Source organism: Jatropha curcas, chromosome 2, assembly GCF_041381405.1.
Source record: "Jatropha curcas cultivar XTBG-Jc1 chromosome 2, XTBG_Jcur_1.0, whole genome shotgun sequence".
NCBI lineage: Eukaryota > Viridiplantae > Streptophyta > Magnoliopsida > Malpighiales > Euphorbiaceae > Jatropha > Jatropha curcas.
The window spans coordinates 19,305,736-19,319,715 of NC_143152.1; positions in this window are offsets into that span (position 1 = coordinate 19,305,736).

Sequence of the window (13,980 nt, forward strand, 5' to 3'; positions counted from 1 at the left end):
GAATTAAATATAATGAATCTTTTACTGACCCTAGTTTACTTGGTCAAGTCAGTAGTAATATAGAGGTATGACATGCCATAGAAAAAAAAATACTTCTATATGTGACACGCAATGTCTTATAAGGGCTAACGAACCCTATGATTATTTGATCTGACTGAAGGATCGTTGATATTATATGGCCTTTCGAGCCATATATTTATTATGAAATTCTCTGTCTACGGTTTGATTCTTCTAAGTGAGCAAGTGGTCTAATTAAAAATGCTGTTTTTTCATGAAATAAATCAAGAATTAAATTATTGCTTTTATGGAGTTATACTAAATTATGTGACTCTGTGACTGAGTATGTAGTTATGATTTTATTTATTGGTGGATGATTTTTGAATTTAATATTACATGCTAAATTATGGATATTTTATTATGTGATTGAATTAAGCCCTACAATGTTGAATATTGTGATGGCATGATTAAATATATATTTCTGCGTACATGAATCCTGAAATGAACTGTATCTGCTAACTAATTAAAATAATATTATTATGTAATTAAATAAATAATTAATCGTTTTGCTATTTATGGAATTATCTAGTCTGTTGTGGTGATATGACTATATAAGGCACTAGGCTAAAATTTAGTGAATTGATTAAAGTGATTATGTATTAAATGTTGATTGATGAATATTATAATTGGTGATTTAATAGCTATTAACTATTGATTACGATTGTTTCGAGCTGGTAAATAATTTATGATATTGAAATGATGATTGTGAAAGTTTTGGCATGTGACTAAATTATAAATGCTGACTAATTGTAATTAGCCTATGAATAGATTATGTTATGAAATGTTTAATCATATGCCTTGAGATTTGATTATGCTATAATTTATGAATTTATGATTATATGCTTATATGTGATTTCCTATGAAATGGGAAAATAAGCATCACTAAGTTTTATGCTTAGCACGTTGGATTTTATCACGTGCATGTGGTAGATGATGGTTGCAGAAGAATAGTAAGATGGATGTTTCAGAGCAGTGGATAGATTAAAAGTAATTATAATTATTCGATTTATTGTAATATTAATGGCATGTAGTTAACTATTTGAGGTTATATATTAATATGATGATTTATAGAATATTGTATCTAAATTATTGTATATGGTCTCAGAGACATATGTATACGATAGTGCAGTATGATTGTTAATCTTGTATTGACCTTAGATGAGTTATTATTAGATCATTTATTTAAAATTCTCGAATACTATACTTGAGGTAATTCATTTATGAGAAAATATTACGGATAATGAATTAGAGATTTTTTTTTTCCAATATAATGAGATGTTTATTATATAGGGGAAACACTTTTAGTCCTTCAATAGTAATTTTCTAAGAAATCTTCTAAGACGTATTTTGGAGACTCTTAAATTTATAGATGTTAAGATATAATATTGAAGGAAGGTTATAGTCTAAGATTTATATAGTGGCTCTGTGCCTTCGTCACAGAATTGTAACACTGATTATCTAGTCTTATAGGACTGGATCATGGGTGTTACATTTAGCCCATAATATACCGTTAGAAAGCTGTATATGTCTAGTTTTTAATCCAACTTTAATCATCTAAAAATTGGATCGACACTAGAGATACGATCTAAAGAGTAGATAAATGTCACTTTTGGGTGCTTTCTGTGTGTAGTGATATGTGCTCATAGTTCAGGAACCAAATTAATTCATATTTTGGCTCAGAGTATATCTTTGCAAAGCTATTTGTGTCTAGTCTCTAATTGTATAAGTTCGTGCCAAAATTATTTCTATGGACAAGGGTATGGTTAAAAGAGTGAGCAAAGGTCACCTCTGTTTGCTAGGCTAACTGTCACGACCCGTTTCCATGGGCCAAACCGACACTAGGGCCGAGGTAAGCTTAAGGCCCTCGAGGCCCTTAGTAAGTCTAAACTACAAAACCCATACACGCCACACACAAAATCTTAGAAACAGTAAGCCCATATGAATTAGAATGTATATGTATATATCTAATAAGCACACATTACTAGCCCAATCTCAGATGTCTCGAACAAAACATACTTCGGGCCTAATGATTATACATACGCTCAAAGAAAATAATGAAAAAATCTATGCACTCATAAATTAACGTACCTATTTTAATACACGACTATAGGTACATAATGCCTACAACTGCGGAGTTCACTAACAGATAAATACAAATAAGTCCCCGTACATATGACTATTTAATGAATTAATTTCTGAAATTAGCAAATTCTTTTCTAGCTCTGTGGTGAAGGGAACAGAGCTTTAACCGGGACAGAAGAATCTACTTCTTGAAAGTTTAAACAAGAGATATGTGAGTTTATCAATGAATATTAATTATTGCACACACATGCATTCACACGAATGTGTAAATATATTAATCTAGTCATCCGACTAGATATATGATCATGCAGGCGATCACGCAAATGACACAACAACAACAATCACAATTATTAACACCTTCACATAATCACATCACGTGGAAATTGATCTGTGGCATCACCGAAAAAACTGCCTTACCCTGCTATCTAAGGCTAAGCCGATTCATAAGGTAACTAATGAATGAATATAAATATTTACCTAATCTCCACATAACAACTAATATGCAATTTAGCTAATAGATAGCCAACCACCTGCTACTAGGTTCATATTTCATGTTATAAAGTAACTAATTCAAGGTTGTATATACATGAGGATAACCAAAACTTCTATCAATTTTAAATCATACTAATAATAATCCTAACTATCTTTTTAATACTAGTTAGTTCCAAATATAAACTTAAATGCATCTAATAAAATTCCAAATTCTAGCCACTGAAACCTACGTTTAAATCCTCCTAAAATCTCCAACTAATTCACAACTTCAAAGCCTAATATTTCAAAGTCTCGCAATTAACTATCTATTTGAAATCAACTAAATTACCCAGTAAATTTAAACTTGAAATTTATACTAAAAATTTGGAATTGGGTCTTAGAGCGTACCAATTGAGATTTGGACGACGATTCCACAATCCACGCGAGGAGAGAAAGATTCTATCTTTTGGTGCCTTGCCGGAGGCTCGCCGAACCGCCGCTGCCGGCCCGCTGTGGACGGTGGCCAGTAAATCCCAAACAACCCAGAATTTATATATATATAAAGGTCGTGATTGTTTACTATTGTCATAACAGTATATTTACCATTCAACCCTTTTCTCTTTTTGCCTTTAGTAACATCAACCCTCAGTAAATTGTCTTTTCATGCAATAGGCCAATTAGTCCAAAACTTTTTCAACCTGCCAAGACATTCTTCGTCTATTTTTTTTTTTTTTGGTTAAAATGTGCCTATTCTATAATTTTCAAAAAAAAAATGTACTTACAACCACCACTATTATTATTAATAAGTGATAATCTAATAAATTTATTCTATCAATTTATTGTTCATTTACATATTATTATGTATATTATTGCTCTATTAGTACAAAATTTTAATGGCAAATTTGTTAACTTTGTTGAATAATAATAATAAAAATAATAATAATAGGAAAAATTTCACTTTGAAATTCTCAAATAATTTTCTTGTCATATTGACTATGAGTAAAACCCCTAGCACTTAATAGGTTCATGCATACATAAGGGAGTTGCATATTTTCTTTTTTTCTGAATGTTGTAGGTGATAAAATGGTCACCCCATCTTTTTCAGATGTAAGTTTCTGTCCTTAGTCGAAAAATCCACTTTTATGTGCTTTCAATTTTTAATCCAAGGGCAGGAGGCCGAAGTGCTAATCCAGCAAATAATTTTGAAAGAAAAGATTTGTTGTCTTTTGTTGCCTCTAAGTGCAGAAAGTAGGAATCAGTAAAGACAAAACTATCAGAGCTATTCATTGAAAAAAGAGAGGGGATACATTGATTGGGAGCTCATCGCCCCCGGAATACAGATAACTGAACGAAAGAAAAGTAGCAACAGCATTCATCATTGAGAATAAAACCAGTCAATATACTCGGGTGTCACGGTGTCCTGCATCACTCCTTGACCCAAGTACCAGGTGTTTCGGTTCCACCAACGATCAGCCAAATTGGTCAACAGACTCGGTGTCATGGGACCACTTTTGAAGTTATGGGCTCGGGGAACACGCTGAACGACACCGTACTGGCAGTTGATCCTATCCGGGAAGTAGGCCATGGAACGGTCGAGACTGGCATACAGCACATAACTGAGGTTCATGCTTCTAGCGGTGATCAGTCTAATCCTCCGCCAAGGACAAGTCTACCGAATCACGGGGTTATCTCCAAAGTCAAATTGTCCTCGGGAACAGGGCCAAAAATTAGCAGGGCCATGGTTGGAATTGAACAAGCGGGGATTGGAGGAATCAGGCTCAGCTTGTCTAAAGCCTAGGCATGCAATAACATCGGACAACCCCGATGGTGAACATTGAAATTGGTGACATGAAGGGCAATGTCCCTAACCCAGCACATGGTCTCTCCCATGATCATCATAAAGACGGTGCGACGGTACACCTACATGTCACAAACAACGGTCAGCAGACGGAAATCTCCAATTCTGGGTTGGCGATTCTTCATGGCATACACACTTAGCAACAAGAAACAACAAGCCCGAACCCAAGAAGGGTTCGCATCCATGGACAACACTCTACTCAGAAAAGGCTCTAAGGGAAGGCCTTGATTCGGGTCTATTCCATCAGGAAGGCAAACCGGGCATAAAGCCGCGACCTCAGCCAGATCATATCTCGGGCCTGGGGGCAAAGCCAAGGTTTCATCTTATTCGGGGTGATGGCCCATCACGGCGCACATCTACTCGTAGGTCGGAGTTACTTCAGAGTCTTCAAAACGGAAAACCATGGTGTTGGGATTGAAGTACCCCACGAGCCAGGACAAGAAACTATGATCAGGCTTCAGGTCTTTGAAGTATTTCAGCCAGGACAGTTGATTCATGGGGTGAATCCGCCACAGGTCATCAGGAATGGACTGAACAAAGGATGAGACTTGATTTCTGAAAGCCATGGAGGAAAAGGGTTATTGAAGAAAAGGTTTGTTTTGAAGGTGGTAGAGTGATGAGAGAACGAAGAAGGGGACTTCTATTTATAGGAGTGGAAAGGCTTCAGTGAACGCGATGCTATCACCAGCTGGCATGGCATCTACTTACAGTGGTGATAAGTTTTGGAATACAGTAGTTGAGCATTTATGCCCATACTAATAAGGTGGACCACAATGGTAGATGAGCAATTATGCGTGATAGGATGGACCACAATGGTAGAAGAGTATTTATGCGTGACAGGAGGGACCACTATGGCAGATGGGCATTTATGTCTGTATTAATAAGGTGAACCACTCTGGCAGGTGAGTAGGACGTTTCCTTTTTGTTTTGTGGTTTTGATTAATTTTCATTTCATTTTCTTTCGTCCGTTTTGCAATTGTGAACCCCTACCCCAGATATCGGCATATGATGAATATGACTAAAGGGCAGAAATGCACGTGAATCTGTGAGTCGCCATCTTGTTTAATTATTTTAGGGTAAACTAGGAAAAAACCCTAAGTTGACTCCAATTTTAATTAACCTAATTACTAGATTAATTATCCTAATGTTTAAGGCATAGTTTACGAACCCGAGGTGGATCCCGAGACCATGTCATGTTGATGAACTAACCAATGAATGAATGCTTTGCAAGGTAAATGATGTAATTGGACCAATGAAATGTTTAAGTGGTTTCGACTTGCCGCTCGGGGTTAAATCCCAAACGTGCCTACGTACTTCCATTTGAATGGAAGATCAAAGTCGACGTAGTTCGATAGGCCTTTTTTAAAGGGCTTTGAATGGGTATGCTTAATGCATGAGTGTGTGTATGCTTCGTGCATTTTTTAGGCATTTTGCCAAAGAAATTGATTGATTTGATTAGGCGTTTGTTGCCAAAAGTGTTGATTTAAGGCTTCTAGCCAAAAAGATTGATTTAGGCAATTTGTTGCCAAGAGTGTTGATTGGGCGATTGTCGCCAAAATGATTAAGGCTTTTAGCCAAAAGATTGATTAATTTCAAGGCATTTTGCCAAAGCTTCGATTTAAGCGACTTGTCACTAAAAATGGTTAATCCTATTTATTAGGCAATTTGTTTGCCAAAATTGATTAAACCGTAGGCAATTTTGTTGCCAAAAAGGTTGATTAAACTGTAGGCAATTTGTTGCCAAAAACGTGATTGATTAAGGCTTTTAGCCACAATTATTGATTAATTAGACTTAAGTCGGATTGTTCAAAATAAAGGCGATTATACCATAGTCATTAATTGACCAGATACCTTAGCCAATATCGTCAGATTTAAGCTTAACACCACGATTATTAATTAAACGGGCATTTAAGCTTAATCATTTTTAATTGAGACAATTTATTTCCCAAATTGATGACGTGAATGCATTTATGCAGCAATTTTCATTCAGAATTGGAGTAGAAGAAGAATATGCATGAAATGCTGAATTTAAATGGGCAGAGTTTCGTTATTACCTGATTTAATCGGCGGCCGCTTCTTAGCTTCAGCTTGAAAATTCCAGATTAAGCTCCTCGTTTGGGGAATATTAATTAGAATTAATTCAATTTAAGTGACCAAGTATCACAACAACAGAATAATAACATCCTATACTGAATGCAGAAAAGCAGTAAAAGAATCGCAAGGAGCGTAGGGGAGAAGGAGTGTCCGTCAACACAGACTGAGTGAGTAAAACTGACGAACCGGGGCTGCATTTATAGGAAAACCCGGGCTGGAGGGCGGCCGTTGCCGCTGTGGAGGGCTGCAACTGCCGTCTATTCCGGTGGCCGCCGCCGCCGTGGCCGGCGGACTTGCTAGTCTTTTTGTTCCGAAGGCTTTTTCGGGAGTTCCGGACCTCCAAAAAATATTCCGGGACCAGTTCTGCGATCTTCATAATTTTTCGGACGTTTCAAGTACCATATTGGCATACTTTCGGTGAACTTTCCGAATGGCCTTCGGTCCGGCCAGACTGTTTGCAGTCCGGGAAAACTGGCTTTTTGAGCCTCAAAATTTGAGTATTCACAGCAATAAGGTAGTTGGGCATTTATGCCCGCATTAACGAGATGGGCCACTCTCGCAAGTGAGTGGGGTACTTCCTCTTCGCGTTTCTGTGTTTTGTTTTATGCAGGAATAAAGTGAAGTCTCAAGCATTGTAAATAATAAAAGATTTGTAAATAATAAAAGAAATGTAAATAATACTGCAATAGATATGTGAAAAATGCTATAAAGGAAATGTAAACAATACTGAAAGTACGCTCCAGGGAGCTACAAAATATCATAAAAAAAATGTGAATCAAAAATGGAGAAGGCCAGCTAACGTCGCCTCCGGCTCAGGCCAGCTGCCGCCTGCCTGGTAGAAGAGGGTGGAGGTGGCGGAGCATCGTCAGACGAAGAGCCATCATCATTATCCTCCACCTCCTCGGAGAAATCCAGAGGAATCCCCTCGACTTCTAACCTGGTGCGGAGTCGGTCAACCTCCATCTGGAGACGAGCAACAGCGCTGGCCTGGCGAGACTGGTGCCTCCGTAGCCTCCCAATCTCCAACTCCTGTGAAAATAAAAAAGATGGGTTAGAGAAGCACACAAAGCAAAAAAGAAGCAAAGAGCAAAAGAATAATACCCTCTCATGAAGCTCTGGATACAACTGGGCGATGTAGGATCGGGCGAAGTCCAAACTCTGGTATAGCTCCTGATATCTCTGAGCAGGCACCTGCAAGTGCAGAAAGACATTCAATAAAGAGTCCTCCAGGTAAATATCTCTGACTTAGTGAATTCATTTTTCTACTTACGTGTGTGGCATGCTCAGGATCCAGCTGTAGCGGCGGAGGAGCCTGCTTGAGGTCAGCAGGAATAACGATGGTCGGCCCAAGGCCTAGAGCAGGGTCCAAAGCAACCTCCATGCCTAGAGGGAAGGGGACATCACCCAGCACGACACCCTGAGGCTCAGCAGGAACATCAGCCTCTGCCTGCGCCCTATAAAACGCAGGAGTACGATGCCTCCTCCTCTCCTGTAACAAGTTAGAACAAATGCAATCAATTACTTGGTCAGAGTGTTGAAAAATCAAGACTAAGGGCAAAAGAGTTACCTGAAAGTACTCTCGGACCTCCGGCAATCTGGCCTGAAGTCGGGTGGTGAGATAGGAGGCATAATCGCTAAAGATCAGGTAATCATCGGCGGGAAAGCCATCATATTCCAACAACTTGTCCTCCGGCGTCATCCCCTCCAAGATACACATGTGGCGAGGAGGAGCAGCGGGCACTCGCCTCTGGGCCGTGGCAACACGGATCTCGAGGAACCTCTCCCCCAAGAAATACCGGTCTACCCAGTAGCCCTGAAGCAGGACTCTGGACCGGGTAAAGGCCTTCGCTAGGGCACGAGGAGGATAAGCCGCCCAAGAATCTCCTCCCAAGGAGTCAGAAAGAGCTGCAAAATAGAAAAGTCAGCAAATCAACAGTAAAAAGTAAAAGAAGACATGTTACTCTGAAGGTTCCTTATACTTACATCAGTCAAGGCCTTATCGTTAAGATAGCACCTCCAGTAATGCGGATCCTCGGAACTCAAATAAGTATGATGGCGATGCGCCAAGTATTGAGGAATCCGTCGAGCCTCAGCAGAAGTATCACCCTCCGGACCACCAGGATAGATCCGATACTCATAGGCCCATACCTGTGACAAGAATCCAACAGTTAAGTATGAATTTGAGTGATTGAAAAAATAAAGGAAGAAAAGTCAGAAGGATAGTAGTATTACCTCAAGCGGGCGGAGAAACTGCCAGTTAGACTCACCACTACCCCTGGTCCATACATCTAGACCATGGTAGAGATGAGCCAACCCAAGTAAGGCCCAGTCATAGGATCCGACAAGGCTCAAGTCCCGAAGGCAAGCCAGAACAACAGGATCTCCCTTATTCTGGGAGGTGCATATCAGCTGTGAAGAAATGATGTAGAAGATAAAGGACCGCGCTGCCTGGTCCCTCTCCTCTCTAGTATAAGCTAGGGCAGCAGGTCTAGCGTCCACGGGTAGCTCTCTCCAAGCAGCTAGTTTGGTCTAGATCCGCTCGGCCCAAAACCTGTAGATGACCTCATACGAAACGTACCCCTGAGCGGTGTACCTAGTGCGGGTGGTAATGCCGAGTAAGGTCCCAACTTGCTCGGCTCCCAATGTAGCCGTCTGGTACCGGGAATCCAGAGGAGCAGCGTCGCCATCAAATTTGAGCCCAGTGATCGTAGTGTAGTCAGCTGGAGTCAGGGTCATCTCTCCAAAGCCAAAGATGAACAAGTGAGTGCAGTCGTTCCACCACTCCATCAGCGCATAGCGCATGGCGGGTGGAAATCGAGGCTGAGTCCGGCGAACACCCAAGGCATAGTCACCAAATCCAGCAGCCACAACTCTAGACCGCATCAGGGGGTCCAATAAGTCCCAAAAGGCAGAGGCGTCGGTAGAAGACCAGCCAGCACGGGCCTTGCCCAAATCGACCTTATGTAAGAAAATTCATGCAAACAAAGAATTAAGACTAATATTTATTTATTTTTGTTTTTCATGGCAGGGAAATAGAGTGTTCAAGCGTCTGGCCAGGCACAGAGTCGCGTCACGCAACTGTAGCCGCGTCACGCAACTGCTGAGTTATGCCACACAGCTTGTCAAAGTCGCGTCTTCTGACTAACAGTTGCGTCACGGAACTGTTCTTCCAAAGAACAGCTGCGTGACGCATCTGTCGAACATGAGTCAGGAAAACCCTAACATTCAATCTACCAATTTCTGTGTTTTTCTACGCATTTACAGGGCCTAGATAATTCGCAATCACATGGCATCACACTTTAAAACAGCAAGTAAAGCATTAAGATGCATAAAAGGGGCAAAATCAGAGTTCAGAGACAGTTCGCAAAACTTCGAACAGCTGCGTCACGCAACTGTTCAACACAAGAACAGTTCCATCATGCAACTGCTTGTGAGAACAGCTGCATCAACTCTCTCCTGCGTGACACTACTGCCGACGCACAGACAGCATACAAATCACATAAATTCATTCGCAACACATTCAGGGCAACACCAAAAGCAAGAAATTCAAGTGTAAGTTGCGTACCTTGGACTGGAAACTGCGCATCGCGTCGGTATCATGTCGAACCGGGAAATCGGAGCCTGATAGCGGAAGAAGCTGAAGAGGTCGTGTCCCAGGTGTAAGAGCGTTACGGCTGACTGGAACCCGATCGCCCTCAAAGACCGGGATGTCTGGAATCACCCCCAGAATCTCCATGTCGGGTGTGTAAGCAGAGGCAGGAATCTCAGGAAAATGAGCCATATTAGCTTAGGTTTAGAGAAATTTGGGAAGTTTGAGAGGTTGAAAAGTGAAAAATGAATAAGTTAAAAGCTAATTTATAATAAAAAGAGAAAATGGGCCCAAGCCCATCAACACCCATTCAAGCCCAATATGGCTCATCTAAGTAATTTGGAGTCAATGTGCGGCTCGCATGCTTCAGCAATTCCATCTACTCGCCACATAGGGGGCAACATCATTAAATTGCCCAAATCACCCTCAGGTATGTTTTCTTTCAAACACCGCATCAGGAAAGGTATACCCGAAACTTTAGGTATAAAATTTTTGCCTAAATTTTTGCTGAAATTTCTAACAAATTTTTGCTAAAATCTCAAACTTTCAAGGTTTGCTCAAAAGATAATATTTTTGGTCCCGAGTCGGAATTCCAGACTAGGGGCAAAAGAAAAATCTTTTGCCCTGATGCAAAATTTCGAATTTTAAAATTCATAATTATTAATGCATGGGGGCATGTGATGCTCCAATATTTAACAAAAGCAAGATCTGTTTGTACACAGAAATTGCTCTTTCTTTTTGAAAAATATTTTCAGGACAATCGGTGATGATTTCTCGAAGCCATTTAGTCCCACTAGGCAGTGATGATTTATTATGAAGCTGTTTGGATCTTTTTCTCGATTAGTGATGAAGCATTACGAAGCTGATCGAGTCAATCATTTTCCTGATTAATGATGGTGGATTACAAAGTTGATTAGTGCATTCAAATCAAAATCCTTCGAGCCAATCAGACCGAGCTTCGGAGGTGTCTTCAAGGCCAATTAGACCAAGCTTTGAAGATGATCACAGATCCGACTGGAGCCAACAAAGCCGATCAGACTGAGCTTTAGACGTAACCAGATGATCAAGACAATTTCAATCAAAATCCTTCGAGCTAATCAGACGAGCTCCAGAGGTGTCTTCAAAGCCAATCAGATTGAGCTGCGAAGATGATTACCAGATTAAAGGCGAGTCAGTGGACCACTTTAACATTAATTATTTATACAATTAATGATAAAGTGGGGGGGCAAACTGTTGACGCATGTCTTTTGGCCCCCACCTAACCCAATGAGGATACAAGGATACGGAATGAAGGATTATGGCGGTCTAGAAGTCTTTTTAATCCAAGGATTTAAATTAGACCAATTTAAAGGTGTCCGGATTGCAATAGAGTTGCGTTACGCAGCTATTAGGTGCGTGACGGCACTATTGGTTGCGTCACGCAACTCCAATCTAGATGACATCACTGTGAATGCCGACATAATGTTTTTTCATTCTGTTTGAGTATGTGGCAACGGTCCAGAAAGTGAGATGCATCATACAGCTATCGGGTCCATCACGCAGCCATCAGTTGCGTGACGCAGCTATCCCCTATTGCCCTACTCCTATAAATACATCGTTTTATCTCTTATTCGAGACAGAATTTTAGGGCGTCAAAATATATACTAGCGGCTAAGTTTTTCTCCAGAGACTCTTCTGAGTTCCCTTGAAGAAAAACAGCTATTAGACATTAATTAGGTTAAAAACAAAAATCAAAAGGAAAGAAAAAGCAAAGAGAAAAAGGTTGAACGTTTAAATCCTTGAGGACAGGGCTTCTGGAACCATTAATCCTCATTCCTTAAGACACTTAAATCATTTACAATCCTCAGTCTGAGGGTTAGGTAACTCTTTCAAACCTTTCTTTGTCTTTTTATTTTAGTATTGCTTATTTTGCTATTATTGTGTAGTTTAATCTTAGTTAAACGGTGGTCTGTTCACTTTGGGTTGTTTTTAGACCTTATAAAAGCATGTTTAAATAAAAGAATGATTTAAAAGGCTGTTTGAAAAGTAAGCACGGACCAGAGCAGTTGCGTCACGCAGCCAGTAGTTCCGTAATGGACCTGGCAGTTGCGTGACGGAACTGTTCATGTCCAAAATTACCCAGATTAGTTGCGTCACGCAGCTATCTGATCCGTAACGGATCTAAAGGCTGCGTGACGGAACTGTTCATGTTCACGATTTTATTATATCTTTAATACTTTATTTTTCATTATGAATCTAAAACATATGGTTAATAAATCTGGAATCTTGAGAACAGTTAGGTCACGTGACTATTAATTCCGTAACACAACTGTTCTTCCAAAGAACAGCTGCGTGACGCAACTGTTCTAGGGTTCCAGAAACAATTTTTATTTCTTTTCAAAAATTAACTAATGGACAACAAAGTTTAATTTTTCCAATAAATCCGAAGACAACCAATTGTGAGCAGATTGTAGTTTAATTAAGTTTATAGTATTAGAATGTAGTTATGCATGATTTTTGGGTTTTTGGGTTTAATGTTTTCAGGGTAGAATGTATCTTTTAGGTTCAGTTTGTGGCCTGCCTTTAACCATAAGACAAGAGCGGGTCTTTTATTTATTTGGTTTATTTATTTTTGCTTATTTACTTTGGTTTGGATGATCTGGATGATTATGGATGCAGTAATATAATTTGATTGGGACGATTAATTGATTTTCCAAATAGGAACTCAGTTCGATTTATTCGGGTTGGTTTAAATAAATAATTTAGCTTTTCTAACGAAAATGAATTAGAAATTGTAAGGTTAAAAGAGGCCGATTTTCCGGGCGTCGGCTTCCAACGGGCCGACGTACCCAATTCCCTTACCCAGAATCGCACTTGGTGCGCCTGACCAGTTTTCGAAATAATTTGGCCTTAAGAAAGAAATTGGGTTTAGTATGGAGTCATTTTTATAAAATCAAATTGGAAACGGTCCCATTGCCAAAAAAATGGGTGGCGACTCAAAGTGTTTTCTAAAACTGATTTATCGGCATCGTATCCAAAATGTTTTCTCACCATTGATCACTTTTTCCGACCAAAAAACTAAGAAGGGACGGCTTTTCGCGTCGCTCGGGGGCGGTCGGCGAAAACAACATGATAGCATTGAAAGGTTTACCTCTTGCCCTACCCATCATGTGGATGCCCAATGAGGAGTTGTCCATAAGACCAGCCGAGCATCAACCTTTTGACATACCCAGACATACATTGGGAACCAGGAAAGCACTTAACGTTAGGAACTAAACTATCAGAAGAGGTACGGAGCAATATTAAGACAGTTTTGGAGGGTAATGTTAATAGTTTGCCTAGACTGCTGAATACATAGTTGGGATCAATCCTGACACCATATCCCACAAGCTCAGCATTGACCCAGGCTATAAACCAACAAAGCAAAAAAAGCGAAATCATGGCCTAGAGAGGCAGCAAGCTATAGTAGCTGTGATAGATAAGCTGTTATAGGCAAGGTTCATAAGGGAGGTCAACTACCCTGAGTGATTAGCGAACATAGTTTTGGTGCCAAAGTCCAATGGGAAGTGGAGGTTGTGTGTCGACTTTACCGATCTGAACAAGGCGGGCCCTCAGGATCCTTACCCTCTTCAAAATATAGACCAGCTAGTAGATTCAACAGCTGGTTACGAAGTGTATAGCTTTGTAGATACAGCAATAAGATACCATCAGATAAGAATGAATAGGCTAGATGAGGAGAAGACGAGCTTCATTACAGATAGGGGGATCTATTGCTATCAGGTCATGCTCTTTGGGCTAAAAAATGTAGGTGTCACATACCAGAGATTGGTCAATAGCATGTTCCAACACC